Consider the following 13,952-nt stretch of genomic DNA (forward strand, 5'->3'; position numbering starts at 1 on the left):
ACAGTGCTCATTCACATCATCTCCAGACTGCTTTTCTGAGAGTGGCATGAAAGTGGTGTGGGGCAGAGGACAGTAGCAGCACACAGATCTAGTTTAAACTGTGTGACTTTCAGGCAAACCACCTAACATTTCTAGGCTGTAGTTTCTTTAACCGTAGTTGAAACTTGTAATATCTCGCAGGGATACTGTTGGGTTGGCCAAAAAGTTCAAATAGTTTTTGCTGTGAAGTGGTTCTGGTAGTGCTTAGTTAGTTATACCTGTCTTTAACTTCATGTCAAACAGTTTTGTTGGATTGTATTGTGACAGCTCTCATATAGGTGTGAATTTAAAACAACTTATCAAAATTGGTGAATTTTTTGTGCAGCCATTTTAATATTAAAAATGGAAGAAGATACACAACATTTTTGGCATATTATGCTTTATTATTTCAGGAGAGGTAAAACACAAGAAAAGAAAAGGTGCTGTGATTGATTGAATGTGTTAAAAGTGGTTTGCAAAGTTGCTTGGTACTATTGACCTTTTGGCCAAATAATTCTTTGCTGTGGGGCTGCCCTATGCATTGGAAGATGTTTAGCAGCACCCTTGGCCCCTACCCACTGGAATCCAATAGCAGGAGATAGTCGATATACTCAAAATATCCGAATCAATAAAGTTATTGCTGAAAGTGAGAAATGTGTGTTTTATTTTACAGAAAAAATTATGTGGACTTTTTGGCCAACCCAGTATAAGGTGAATGCAATAATGCATATGAAGTATTTAGTATGTGCCAGACACCTAGTAAACACCTAATAAATGTAGTTGTCGTTATTTTTAATAATCAGTTACCTCTAAAGTCCCTTCCAGCTCAGACATTCCTAGGTTTTATGGCTGTAGAATTTGGCCTTGCCTCCAGCTGTGGAAGGGGAATGTAACTGAACTTAGAAGAGGGCGGTGAACAGAATCCTGTAGTAGGGGTTGGAAGACTTGGGTTCAAGTTTAGGCTTGCTACCCCTACACTGTGTGACCTTGGGCAAGTCCCTTCTAGTTTCTGGACCCATTTCTCAAACTGTCTAAAAGTTAGCGCTTGGTCTGGATGATCTCTAAGGCCCTGTCCAGTCCTAATATTTGGTGAATCCAGAGGCCGGAAGGAATACCTTAGAACCATTCACAGGCCCTCTTTTACAGTGCCAACTTTCTTCCCTTCTGCCCCTTGTATTTTGGAGTGTCTCCACAGCAGAAAGGGTATCAGTTGTCAATCTAATATATTTATTTTACTTAATTTCATTCTTCGCTTTTACTGTGCACAGAAAACTCGTCATGACAGATCTTAACGTAATTTTGTAAGCAAACTGCGTTGTGTCAAAGAGGCCAAAACAGGCTGTGTTTTCAGACGGCCTTCCTGGTGCGTGTGAGGCCTTTTGCCTTCATCTCAGCCAGAACAGGCAGCCTTGAGTGCGGTCATAGTCCAGTTCTTTCATGTGGTTGAGACCGGTTTTATGGCTTCATGTGTTCAATTCCACAAACGGTTTCACGGTGCTGGGAAAGAACGGAAAAAAACATGCTGCCGTCAATACATCCTAGAAAAATAATCACGGCTGTGATTTAGATGAAAGGATGGTTGTCAGGTATCATATGAGCGCACAAAATGGGAAATAGCCTAAGTGTTCAACATTTAGGTGTAACTACATTATGGAATATACACTTATTACTATAATACTATAACAGGGTGCTGTTAAATATGGCAATGTAAATGTCATAATATATGGTTAAGTGAAAAAAGTTGGTTCCAAAAAAATATGATCTAAAATTTAAAAAGCATTAGGTTGAACCATATGCAATTTTCTGATATCTGATCATTTTTAACCTATGAAATCAGCAATTTCATATGATAATTATAATATATATATATACATATAGATAGATAGATAGATAGATAAAGAAAAAAGTATCTGCAAGAAAAGGTACTTGAAAAGAAGTCTCCCACCAAAATATCGATGGCTATTTGTGATGGCTTTATGGTGATTGTAATTTTTTTCTTTTAATTTAACTATATATTTTCTATGAACAATTCAAGTCCTACTACTAAAAATAATCCCCTAGAAAGGCATACCACCGCATGAATAGTAATTTTCCCGCCTTGTTACAGCTTGTTTGATTTATCATTTGTGTTTAAGAGGTCTAAAAGGACTGCAATTTCATGACCATGGGCAGATGGGAAGCTCTTCTCTTCATGTGCCTTTTGTGCCAGGATTGGTTTTACTCAACATCGGCTGTTCGGAGCACTTTGCTGGTGGGCCCAGCTTTTCCACGGTCTCTTCATCTCTTGCCATCACTCCTGACAGACAAATATTTTCCACGAGCCTATCATTGGGCTGTCAGGCCAGCTGTGTCCCTAATCCGCCTACGTCCCAGATTTGGGAATGGCTCAGACTCCAACTGTGCCCCCACTCTACCCCCAGTTTCTTTTAGTCTCATCTCTTCCAGGTCATTGGAGGTCCCATCTACCCTCCCAGGCTCCCTCCTCTGGTCACCACCTAATTTCACCATCTAATTTCACCCTCTTCCATGCAGCTGGTGTTTGCTTTGCTGGAGCTCAGTTTGCATTGGGGGAGGATTAGGACCCTTTCATGCCATCTTTTTTTCTTTGTTTTTTCCCTTAGTGGCCTTGACTGCTCCAGGGGCTGACAGGCAGCTAGCAGGGCCTGTATTCCCTAGGAAGGAACAGGAGGGGTGGTGGGGGAGACAGTGGCAGGCTCAGCTGGCAGGCGGGATAGAGATGGCCCCTAGAGATCCCATCCTGGGGCTTGGAGCATGGCACAGCCGCCACCCAGATGTGAGAGCACAGAGCAGGAAGGGCAGGGGACTTAGTTTCTATCTAGGTGATTAGCTTCAGAGATGGGGCTTGAAATCTTTAACCTTGGTACCCAGTGGCAGCCTCTGCAGGGTGGGCTGGGACTCAATGTCTGGTTTGCAGAGGCCTCTTTTGAGAGGACAGATGGGCATATGAGTAAGGGTAGTTTCTCTGCCTTCAGATTGGGCATTACTCACCCCTCACTCCCAACAATTATGCATTGGGTCTAGCTATACTTAGGGACTGGGCATTTAACTTAACAGGTGATGGTGTGCGCTTAATTAATAACAAAAAAATCCCCCTTGTATGGATGGTACTTTACAGTTTACAAAGCTCTTTCATCTTCAGGCTAAGAATTAAAACCCAGAACTGGAATATAAGTCCTTCAGAGTCTAAGCCTGTGCTAACAGTTCTTGGTGTGGTGTTGCATGGCACTCTGAATTTAAGAGTGGTGTACACCTGCCTGTACTAGTCATTTCCTGCTGGCCTGAGACCTCCTACTTTTTTTCAGGGTGATGTTTGTTAAATACTGTACACTCCACACATCCAACCAAGCCTCTTTAATATGGTGTGTCATTGTCTAGCACTTCATAGCATAGAGAATATTGGTTTTTATAAATCGGAATTTGGTGATGTAGGAAGCCTCTGAGGCACAGAGGTGGTAGGGCTAGAACTTCCCCAAACAAAAGCACGGCTGAACTGGAGGGCCTGAGACAGGGTATTAGAGTATTTAAGAAGAGGGACTTAACCCTTAGGATACAGAATGACTTTGGCCAAGTCATCAGACCTTAGAAACCTTCACTTCCTTATTCATAAAATAACTTGTCTATGAGATGAAGAATGACAAAGTCCCTGCCCTCCTGGAGCTTGCGTTCTGATGGGTCTATACTGCAGCAACCTACGGAGAGAGACAACAAATAAATAATACACACTATAGCAGAGTCAGGGAAAAGTAAGTAAGTGCTATGAAGCAAAATAAGAGCAGGGCAAGGGAGTGTGAGTGGAGGCAGTTTTACCTAGGGTAATAGGTGGTCCTCTAGGGGTTCTGAGGATGTTTCAAACAGATAACTCATATAACGTGCTCAGTTCAGTGCTGACAACAATTGAGTGCTTAACAAATATATTATTATGTTAGCCAGCTCCACACCTCTCAGTCCTTATTTTATAGTCTCCAAATAGCAGTGATAATAACACATATGTAGCTCTTACTCTGACCTAGGCACTATTCAAAGAACTTTACATATTTTAACTTATTTAATTCCTACAATAACTCTGACGAGGTAGGAATTGTTATCATCCCCTTTCATGGAGTCCAAAACAGGCACAGAGAAGGCGTAACTATTAGGGAGGGCTAGAGTTTGAGAACTGGACCTAGCTGGTTTGTTTCTAGAGGCTGCGCTGCACTGGGTGAGGGCTGTGATTAGATACCAAGAGACAATGTAGCTGGCACATACAGGCTCTGATGTCAGATTGCCTGGCTTCTTACCCTGGCAAGTATAAGCCTCTCTGCTTGGGTTTCTTATTCTCTAAAATGAAAATAGCAGAACCTGTTTTACCTTTTAGGGAGCATGCTTAAAACAGAGGCTTCTTTCTGCTCTGTGGGGCCCCAGCCTGTTCAGGGACCAACTTGGCAGGGAATGCAAAGGGTCAAGAGACCTCTGAAACTTATGAAAGGAAATAAAGGCACATAAGGCAATTGTTAGAGCATTCCGGAGTTCAGCTAGATTTTTGTGATTTTTGAGGGTGCCAGGGCAGAATTAGGAGATGATTCAACTCAGAAGACAGCTGAAATCTTGGTGTGGCCACAACACTCCGTTTCAGGCTTCCATTCCTTATACATCTGCCAGAAGAGGTAAAGTCTAATCGAATGTCAAGGTTAGAATGGTATCTAGAGATGGTCAGGTTACTAGAAAGGGAAACTGAGGTCCAGAAAAGCTGAGTGACTTAACCAAAGTCATTAGGTGCATTAGGGGACAGTTGGCTGAAGTAGTCTGGAAGCAACCTCCGCTTTCCCTGAGGATTTCAAATCTCAGCCTCTTACCTGGCCCTCCTTTGGGTGGAAAGGGCCTCACCTTCGTCTTGGGCACTAGCTGCCTCATTACCCACGTGGGTGCTGCAGGGGCTTGGAACACCCGGACTCCAGAGCAGGTTCGACCTGCGCCTGCGCATATGAGGCCAGCCCCCTAGCCTTTCCCCCTCTTTTTCCTTCGCTCTCCAATCCTTACCCGCCTGGGGGGGTTGGGGCACCAGAGGAGCCACTTGGCCTCATCCAATGGGCTGAGGGGCCGCTGGCCCGGCCCCCTCCTTCCCTCCGGCGCTGTCCAATAGAAATTTACTACAATGTTGTGGCGACCAGAGTGGGCGGGGCGGGTGCCGGCGGGCGGGCTGGCTGCCGGCCGGGCCGGCCTAGCAGCGCGGAGGGAAGGCGGGAGGGCGCGCCGCGGAGCCTCCTGCTGGCTCACTTGCTCCCTCCCTCTGCCGGTGGGTTAGTCAGTCAGTCAGCTCGCCTGCAGCCGGCGGGCCGCGAGTCGCAGAGGGCCAGAGCCCTGGACGCCGGCGCCTCCTCCTGCCATTGTTCATCCCACAGCTGCAGCGGCGGGCGGGCGCAGGACCCTGGGCCCCGGAGCCGCGGGTGAGGCTAGACGGCTGCGGCTCGGGAGCGGGTTGCTGGGGGGCCGGGGGCGGGGCACGGAGCTGTCCCCGAGGGGACGGTCCTGGCGGCCGCAGCGTTGCTGCAGCCTCTTTGTCTCCAGCCCCCCGAAGGCCCCCGGCCGGGGACACGGGCTCTCCCGCCCTCGCACACCGGCGGCTAAGCACTGGAGCCGGGAAGCGGCGAGCCAGAGGGGAGAGAGGCGGGGGCTGACCTGGGGGAGCGTTTGGAAGTTAGGCTTGGGGTTTATTTTTGACGCGGGGAAACCGGTGCGGTCTGGTCCATCAATCACCGCACTGTGGGCAGGAGCGTCCGCAGGAAACCTAATGGGGGGGATCGCAGGTTTCGGGTGGCGGAGGTGTGGGGTGCAGCTGCAGAGCGCTTTCTTCGTGGCGAGGCGGCCGGCTGCCTGGGGAAGTCGGGCACCAGCCGAGGGGCGCCAGAGCCCCGCGAGGACGTGAAGGCCTTCCCGCCATAGCCACCTGCATCATTTAAACCATTCCCCCGCCCGGAGGGCTCAACCGCACTCCCCCTTAGCCTTCACGGCTCCCTGGACCAACGGGTTAAATCTGTTCTCTCAGCACTGTGACCTCCTTTTTCAGTTCGCGCATCTGTCGCCTTGGAAGTATTTCCTCCTGCTCGCTGGGCTGCCTTTTTTTTTTTAAAATACCTGTGGAGAGCCTGGATGGAGGCTCTCCCTCCAAGATTCATCGGCAGGCTATTCTTCCTGAGCGGGGTTTGCCAAAGCCGGTTTGTTCTTCCCAGCGTCGCGCATTCTCTGGAGAGAGAAAGTCCTCTCACGTGAAACAAATTGCTGACGGATTGGTTTCTGGCCACATGATAGTGACTGTCATTCTGTTGTTTCTCTAACTGTAACCTACCATAAATGACTAGTCTGTGGAGACTTGTCGGTTTCTGGCGTGTATTGCTGATTAGGAGATAGTGTGGTGTGTGTGTGTGTGTGTGTGTGTGTGTGGCTTTTTTTTTTAAGAGATGTTGAGCTTTTTTTAGTAGTCTGGGTGATTTCACAGCTGCTCTTTCTGTTTTTAGGGAAAATTGCAAGAAACTGTTATGTCTTGTGTCTTGGATATTATTATAGTGCATTTATACTCTCTTGAGGATATGTACTCAAGGCTGTTGTTAGTCATGACTGTTTTCAGTATTCTCAGTCCTGGCAAGATTTTTAGTTGGTTTTATCCTTTTAATTAAGTATATACACACATGTATAAGATATGTATATGTATAAGATATGTATATATGATATATATGTCTCCTTTGTATATTTCTTTTCATCCCAATTTTGTGAGTGTAGCATCAACCCTTACTTTTTTTTTAAATATTTTATTTATTTATCTTTAGAGGGGAAGGGGAGGAGAGAGGAAGGAAACATCAATGTATGGTTGCTTCTCGTGCTTCCCCTGCAGGGAACTGGCCCCTGCCGGAAACTGGCCTGCAACCCAAGCATGTGCCCTGACTGGGAATCGAACCCGATAGTCTGGTTCGCAGGCCCGCGCTCAATCCACTGAGCTACACCAGCCAGGGCTAACCCTTACTTTTAATGGAAACTTAACTACTCTTCATTTTCCTTTTTTTGTAAATTGGAAACGTACAGGTTCTTTGTTAGCTGTACAATTTTTGGTTTTATGAAATCGTTTCTCGGGGTGTTATTAATATAACCCATGCAGGCTATATAGTAGCGTATCTGGCACACAGTAAGCACTCAATAAATGACAGATTAAAAATATGGGTATAATGACTGAACATCAGATTGCCTTTGAATGAAGGTGCTAATTCAGAGTGCTTTCTATGAGCAGGTTATAATTAAGATAAAGGTAGGCATTACTCATATCCCTGGGGAGACTGAAGTACAGTATTTTTGCCACTGTGAAGAGTGAACTTGCTGGGTAGACCCAAGCTCAGCATGCTAACCTGATTCCTTTCTCTTCTAGTAACAAAACTATACTCCCCCCTCCTTGTATAGTTGAATTTAGGCTTAGAAATAAATATTTTTAAGCTTTAGGCCTCACCGAAATCCTCTCAACATTTATACCAGTGTTTTATACCAAATGTCTTATAGGTAAGTCCTTGTACAGTATGAACCCAATCTGCACTTCTGCTTTATTTTCCTTTTATTTTTTTAAAAAGATTTTACTTATTTTTAGAGAGAGGGGAAGGGAGGGAGGGAGAGAGAGAGAGAGAGAGAGAGAAACATCAGTGTGTGAGAGAAACATCAATTGTCTGCTTCTTGCATGTGCCCAGACAGGGGACTGAACCTGCAACCCAGGCATGTGCCCTGACTGGGAGTCCAACCAGCGACCCCTCACTTTTCAGGATGATACCCAGCAAACTGAGCTACACTGGTCAGGGCTATTCTTTCTGAAAGCTGCTTAAAACCACAGAAATTTATTCTCAGTTTCTGTAGGTATTCTTATTCCTTGTATTTTCCAGCCAAAAAAGAACTGCTCAGTAATAACCCCGACTTCCCCATCTCTGTCCTTTGGCTGTGTTGTTTCATCTGTGTTTGTCATACATGTGTAATCCTCTTGACCTTTTTCAGTTCTCTTATCTTAAAAGTGTTAACTAGTCCTGGCTGATGTAGCTCAGTGGATTGAGCGCGGGCCTGCAAACCAAACAACCACGGTTCGATTCCTAGTTAGGGCACATGCCTGAGTTGCAGGCCAGTTCCCAGCAGGGGACACACGAGAGGCAACCATACATTGATATTTCTTTCCCTCTCTCCTTCCCTTCCCCTCTAAAGATAAATAAATAAAATCCAAAAAAAAGTTAGCATTAAAAAAAGTGTTAACTATATTAGTAGTTTGAAGTATGGGGGGAAGTTCCCTATGTTGAAGGCACTTGAAGGAATTTTTTGCTTTGAGTTTTCTTGGAGCTTCATTAGTAGGGCCAGCCGGTTGAATTTTCTTCAGCTGGTGTTTGTTAAAAAAACGGTTTGGGTCCTAAGTGCTGCATTAGTATGTGCAGCCCTTATGGTAGCTGGTGGTTGGTGGTAGGTGAAGAAAAGCTCTTAGGCTTCCATTCTCTTCCTTGGTGGTCCTTGGTGTTTGTTAAACATCAAATCATATTTATTACAGTAGTAGATATAGTGAGGAAACTGATATGGTGAGTGGTAGATAATGGTGAGCTCTTTTAAAGTAGGCTTATCCTCAATGAAATACAGAAAATAATATAATAATTTATATAATATTAACAAAATAATACACAAATCTCCTTCTTTGTATATTTAATCTTTCACCCTACCTCATTTTTCCCTTGAGAGACACTTGTAATATCTAAGTTAGCAAATGATTTTAAATGATTCCTGTTGCCTCTGAAAAAAAAAACGGTTGTGGTATTTTGTTGAGATCTGACCCACATATTTTTCCTGTTTTGTCAGGTTTGTGCCCCACATTTAAAGTTCACCGGGTGGTGTTTTCTTGTGTGCAGCTTGAATTTAACATTTCTGGAAATTACAGAGCTAGCCTTCCAGCTCATTCCTTAGCTAATGTTCTTAATTTTTAACAAATTCATATTATGGGAGGTAGTGTGCTTATGATGCTATTTGGGTTCCTTCTGTTCCTAAGAAAGCTTTCAGTTGTGCTTGTCTGATGTGTTTTCTGATAGCGGTCAAGAGGCTCTTGGATTCTCTACAGGTGCTGTGACATGCTTACCTGTGGACTGGGACTTTGAATATGTAGTCTGTAACTTGTGATGTGAGTGATCGGGCTTGCTTACATTTATACTGAATGCGCAAACTCACCTTAATATTGGTGATCTGATATTCTAACTTTGGAGTAGAAGTGGCCCCCGGGAACTGAATTTGGTTCTGCAATCAAGAGGTGTGTACATTTAATCTGTTTCCTTGTTGTCTAAGGAGCAGGCCAACCCAAGTGCCGCCAGTGTATTTTTCCAGAAGCCTCCTCAGATTCATGATTGGTCACATGCAGATTAATATACAGATTCACTGCTATGTCTAAAGAGATTGTTTTCCCCTTATTGGTCAAGCATGGAATTGATCACCTTATTTTATTTGTGAGCTAAACAATAATAATTCTTTTTTAAAAAGATTTTATTTATTTATCTTTAGAGGTGAATGGAAGGAGAGGAAGAGAGAAGGAAAGAAATATCAATGTATGGTTGCCTCTCGTGTGTCCCTTGCCGGGAACTGGCCTGCAACCCAGGCATGTGCCCTGACTGGGAATCGAACCGCGCTCAATCCACTGAGCTATACCAGCCAGGGCTAAACAATAATAATTCTAATAACTTTTTTTCAATGAACAACTTTGCTTTCTTCTCAGAATATTGCTCCCAAGGGTGAAACTTTAAAATTTTTTAATAAAAATCACACGATGAGTTGATCAGTTATGGGCCTTATTAATGTAGAATTACTGGAAGGTAATTGATTCATTGCATTTATAGTGGCTTCTAGTTAGAGAATAGCCAGATCTCAAATATATATGTTAGTTGTCTATTTAAATTTGTTGGCAGGTCACTGATGGTTTATTCTGTGTCCTTTTTATGAGTGGCGTCATGATTTGTTCAGAAAAATGCAATGTAACAAATACTCTGTTGTACACACTGGGTTAGATTAGTATTTGGATTTACTTTGCTGCTGTGTATAATGAGTACACAGTGAGAAGGAAAAAGAAAAAAACTATAGCTGTGAACAGTATTGAGAAATTGGTGTTGCTAGAAAGGAGACCTTGATATTTTATTTTGAGTGCTGATATTATGTAGAATTAGCTACCTCACTGACATTACTTCAAATGTTGGTTTTAGAAAGTCTAGTGGGAGAATCTGATTACGATCAAAATCTGTTTATATTTATTTTTGCTAATTATTTTTTAGATGGGATTGTACCCACCTTAAAGTATTCAAACATAAATTGGCTAGCTCTTTTAACTTTAAAGAAAAGCAGCATACTATAGGTGTGACCAATACAATTCAAGGAATGACTTAGAGAGACTTTAATATACGCTACTCCTAATCTTCACCAGCTCTCCCGAAGTCATCTAAGTATATATGCTACCCCTAAAAATCTCTTCTGTATAGAAATTCCAGAGCCATTCTGGCATCATTTTAGTGTTTAGTTTGTTTTAGTATTTATTTACTTATTTATTTTATTTTTTATTATTTAAGACCATTTCTCATTTTGTAGTTATCTCTTAATTACCTCCAAGATAAATCCATATGGATTAAACTGTGATTATTTATTAAATTGCTACTTCTCTTCCTTCCATGGCTGAAGTCTCTTTGGGTCGCTTTCACCCAATTAGAAATTTCCACTCAACTTCTTTTGTCGGAAATTTTGTGGGAAATAGTGGGAAAAATAAGATAAAAAAGGGTGTAACATATACTCCTGTATTTAACTGTGATTTATAAATGCGACCCGACTGCTCTTACGCCTTCTGTCCCCTACAAAAATAATCCTAATCCAAATCAACTTTTGGTGGGCCCTCTACATGCCTGAATTATAGCACTGAGCATAACATAGACCGAGGTTTAGATACTTTCTACATTAATATTCACTCAGAAAACTTTTATATTATATTTTGGTAATATCCACATTGAACCATAAAAAGTTATGATTAAAAATCTTGAGTGACAAACAGTGATTTAACATAAAAGCATAGGATTACTTTGGAATAGTTAAATTTAAGCCTGTGACCCACAAGTGCAATAGAAACGTACACTTTCGGTAATTTGTGAATGAATGCACTGTGCCAAGCTTCCTTCGTGATGAATGGCTGTTTAGTCATAACTTAATGCTTCCATAAATTAAGTAACCCTGTTAGAATCATTTTAACACAGTGCTACCTTAACAGTATATCTTTGAACATAAAAATCAAATGTCTTATAAAAAGTGTTATTTTGAATTGATAGATTAAACATGTATTGTAATTTACCGATTTGATGTTCTCTATATATTCAAATGAAAAGTGTTTCACCTTAGTAATACACTTGGTGCAGACTGCTGAAATTTATTCCCTCCCTCTCCTCCGTCCTCCCTCCGCCTGGGTTTGACCATATGGACACAGGCAGAGCTGTCAAGAGCTCCACGGATTTAAGCCCTCGGATTTTACCTGCCAACCATTTCAGTGTGCATCGGGGACACATGGAAGGCAGCTTCAAGCGAGGGCTTTTTTTTGCTACCGCCCACTTGCTGTTTCTTGCCCTTTTATATTTTCTAATGATTCAGAGAATCGATATTGTTGCTAACTTACTAGTTGCAGAGTCCTGCTAGTTTTGATGATATTACATAACTATATAACCCTTTGCATGGTATCATATGATGTTGTATGTATGTCCTCCCACACATGTGTCTTTAGAGTAATTTCTTTCCATCTGGTGTTGGAAATGAGCTCTTTGTGAGGTTATTTTTAAATCGTCAAGCTTTCTGGCATCCTCAAGACTTGAAACAACACAATTGCTTCTGAAGGCAAGAAAATTCAGATAGTATACTTAGTGGTTTTCCCAGTAAAAATGTAAACAGTGTTTTATTTTAAAAAATTATATCCTATGTTCCAAACAGGCAAAACATGTATTTTGTGTTTAGATAGTCTCCAGATAATTTTGTTAGGTAGGAAATAATCAGTCAATTGGTGCCAAGAAAATAAAGGAGAAGTATTTAAGGGAAAGAAGGCCAAGAATAAGAAATCTGCTAAAGGAAAGAGGTTTGAAAGATATTTCGTTCTCCGAAGGTTTATTGGAATCCTCTTCTGAACCCTCATGGCATTTGTTTGTTCCATACCGGATTTGTCATGTGTTATTTTGCATTGCATATAAAGTTTGTGTTCCCCAGTAAGATTGTCAGCTTCTGGAGGGCAAAGGGTCAATGTCATATCTTTCATTGCCCTCCCCATCCCCTGCAAAACAAATATTGCTTAGTATAGTAGCTAGATACATACCATAGGGGACACAGTAGACATACAGAGGTATAGGGAGAATGTGAATTCCAGGATAACTAAGATTGAAGACCTGGTTTCTAATTCTGACTCTCCTTCTGGTTACCTCTGTAAGTGTGTCCCTGTATCCTGTTTTCTTGGAAAGTAAGGTGCGGATATCATAACGCTTTACTCCTAAAACATTTCGGTATACCTTTCCTAAGAATGAAGATGTTATCCTACGTAACCACAATACCGTTATCAAACCTAAGAAAACTAACGATATTTCTATAATATCAACCAATGTCTAATACATATTTTTAAACAACTGATGTCATGTACATAGCAATGTTTATTCAATAATTCTTTGATCCTTGCTAGTTGTATCATGAACACTGGGTAACAAGCAATGCTCCACAGTTAGTGTATGCCCTTTAGTGTTTCATAAGATGGAAATGACTAGCACTGGGATGAATGATTGCATAATGATTATAGAATAATTTAAATAGATATACTAAAGAATATATCAGGTGGCCAAAGGGCAAGGTGTGTTTTTTGTTTGTTAAAGATTTTTATTATACGTACCAAGGTGGGCAGCCTTTAAGATGGTTCCAACCACCTCTGCCTCTTGTCTTCATGCCCCTGGGTAGTCCCTTCCCTTGAGTTGTTACCTGGATCTGTGGCTTACTGCGAATGGGTACAGTACACCAGTGGGGGAATGTCACTTCCAAGATTAGGCTACAAAAGGCTATGGCTTCTGTCCTGGGCACTCTCATTTGGACACTCTCTGGCCCTGTTCCTGTCACTTGGATCACTAGCTGCCATATCCTGTGAATGTTCAAGCAGCCTCTGAGAGGCCCACGTGGTGAGAAACCAAGGTCTGTCCGTAATTATGTAAGTGAGCTGGGGATGGACAGAGGCTGGACAATAGCTGCAGGAGTGAACTTGGGAGCAGATTGTCTAAGCAGAGCAGAGCCGTGAGATGAATGCAAGCCTGGCTGGCTGCTTGGCTACGACTTCATAAGGGACCCTGCACCAAAGGCAGCCGGCTAAGCCGCGCCTGAACTTCTGATGCGCAGAGACTGAGTGTTTGTTGGTTTACGCCACCAAGTTTTGGGGGTAATATGTCGTACAACAATAAATAACTAATACAACTACCATTTATTAATTTAATAACTACTTATCGATTGTCTACTGTTACCAGATGCTGTGCTAAGTGCATTGGGACATGCAATGAATAAAGTTACCTGATAGTAAAATGAAGAATAGAAATACTGCATTTGTGGAGCTTACATTTTAGTGGGAGAGGACAAATAATAAACAAATATACCAATCGGGGATAAAACATAAGATTTTAGTGAAGATCAGGGAAAGCAGGATGAGGGGACAGAGAGTGAGGGAGGTGGGGTGATAGTTTCCTTCGAGTGGCCAGAGACACCCTCCCTGATGAGGTGACTCTTGAGCAGAGTCCTACCTGGTGTTTGGAGAAGAGTATTTCGGGCAGAAGAACAACATGCACAGAGGTGAGGCATGTTTAGAGCGATGGAGAAACACTCAGCAAGCTGGCGTGACGGGATCGAAATGAGCTCGG

The 13,952-nt window shown here is 42.6% G+C and overlaps 1 protein-coding gene across 3 annotated transcripts in view; it reads left to right on the forward strand.

Moving 5' to 3' along the window:
* EPB41 (erythrocyte membrane protein band 4.1) overlaps positions 1-13,952 on the forward strand; it is a 173,059-nt gene that overhangs the window by 13,986 nt on the left and 145,121 nt on the right. Inside the window, exon 1 of one of the 3 annotated variants that reach the window (XM_037057200.1) lies at positions 5,326-5,462. The exons of the other annotated variants lie outside the window; for them this stretch is intronic. The gene's annotated coding sequence lies outside the window, so the exon portion shown is untranslated. Of the gene's footprint in view, positions 1-5,325; positions 5,463-13,952 lie in introns of those variants that run through there. 3 annotated transcript variants of the gene reach the window in all.

This window comes from Sturnira hondurensis, unplaced genomic scaffold, assembly GCF_014824575.4.
Source record: "Sturnira hondurensis isolate 20B ecotype Veracruz unplaced genomic scaffold, ASM1482457v3 Scaffold0009516, whole genome shotgun sequence".
In the NCBI taxonomy this organism is placed as follows: Eukaryota; Metazoa; Chordata; class Mammalia; order Chiroptera; family Phyllostomidae; genus Sturnira; species Sturnira hondurensis.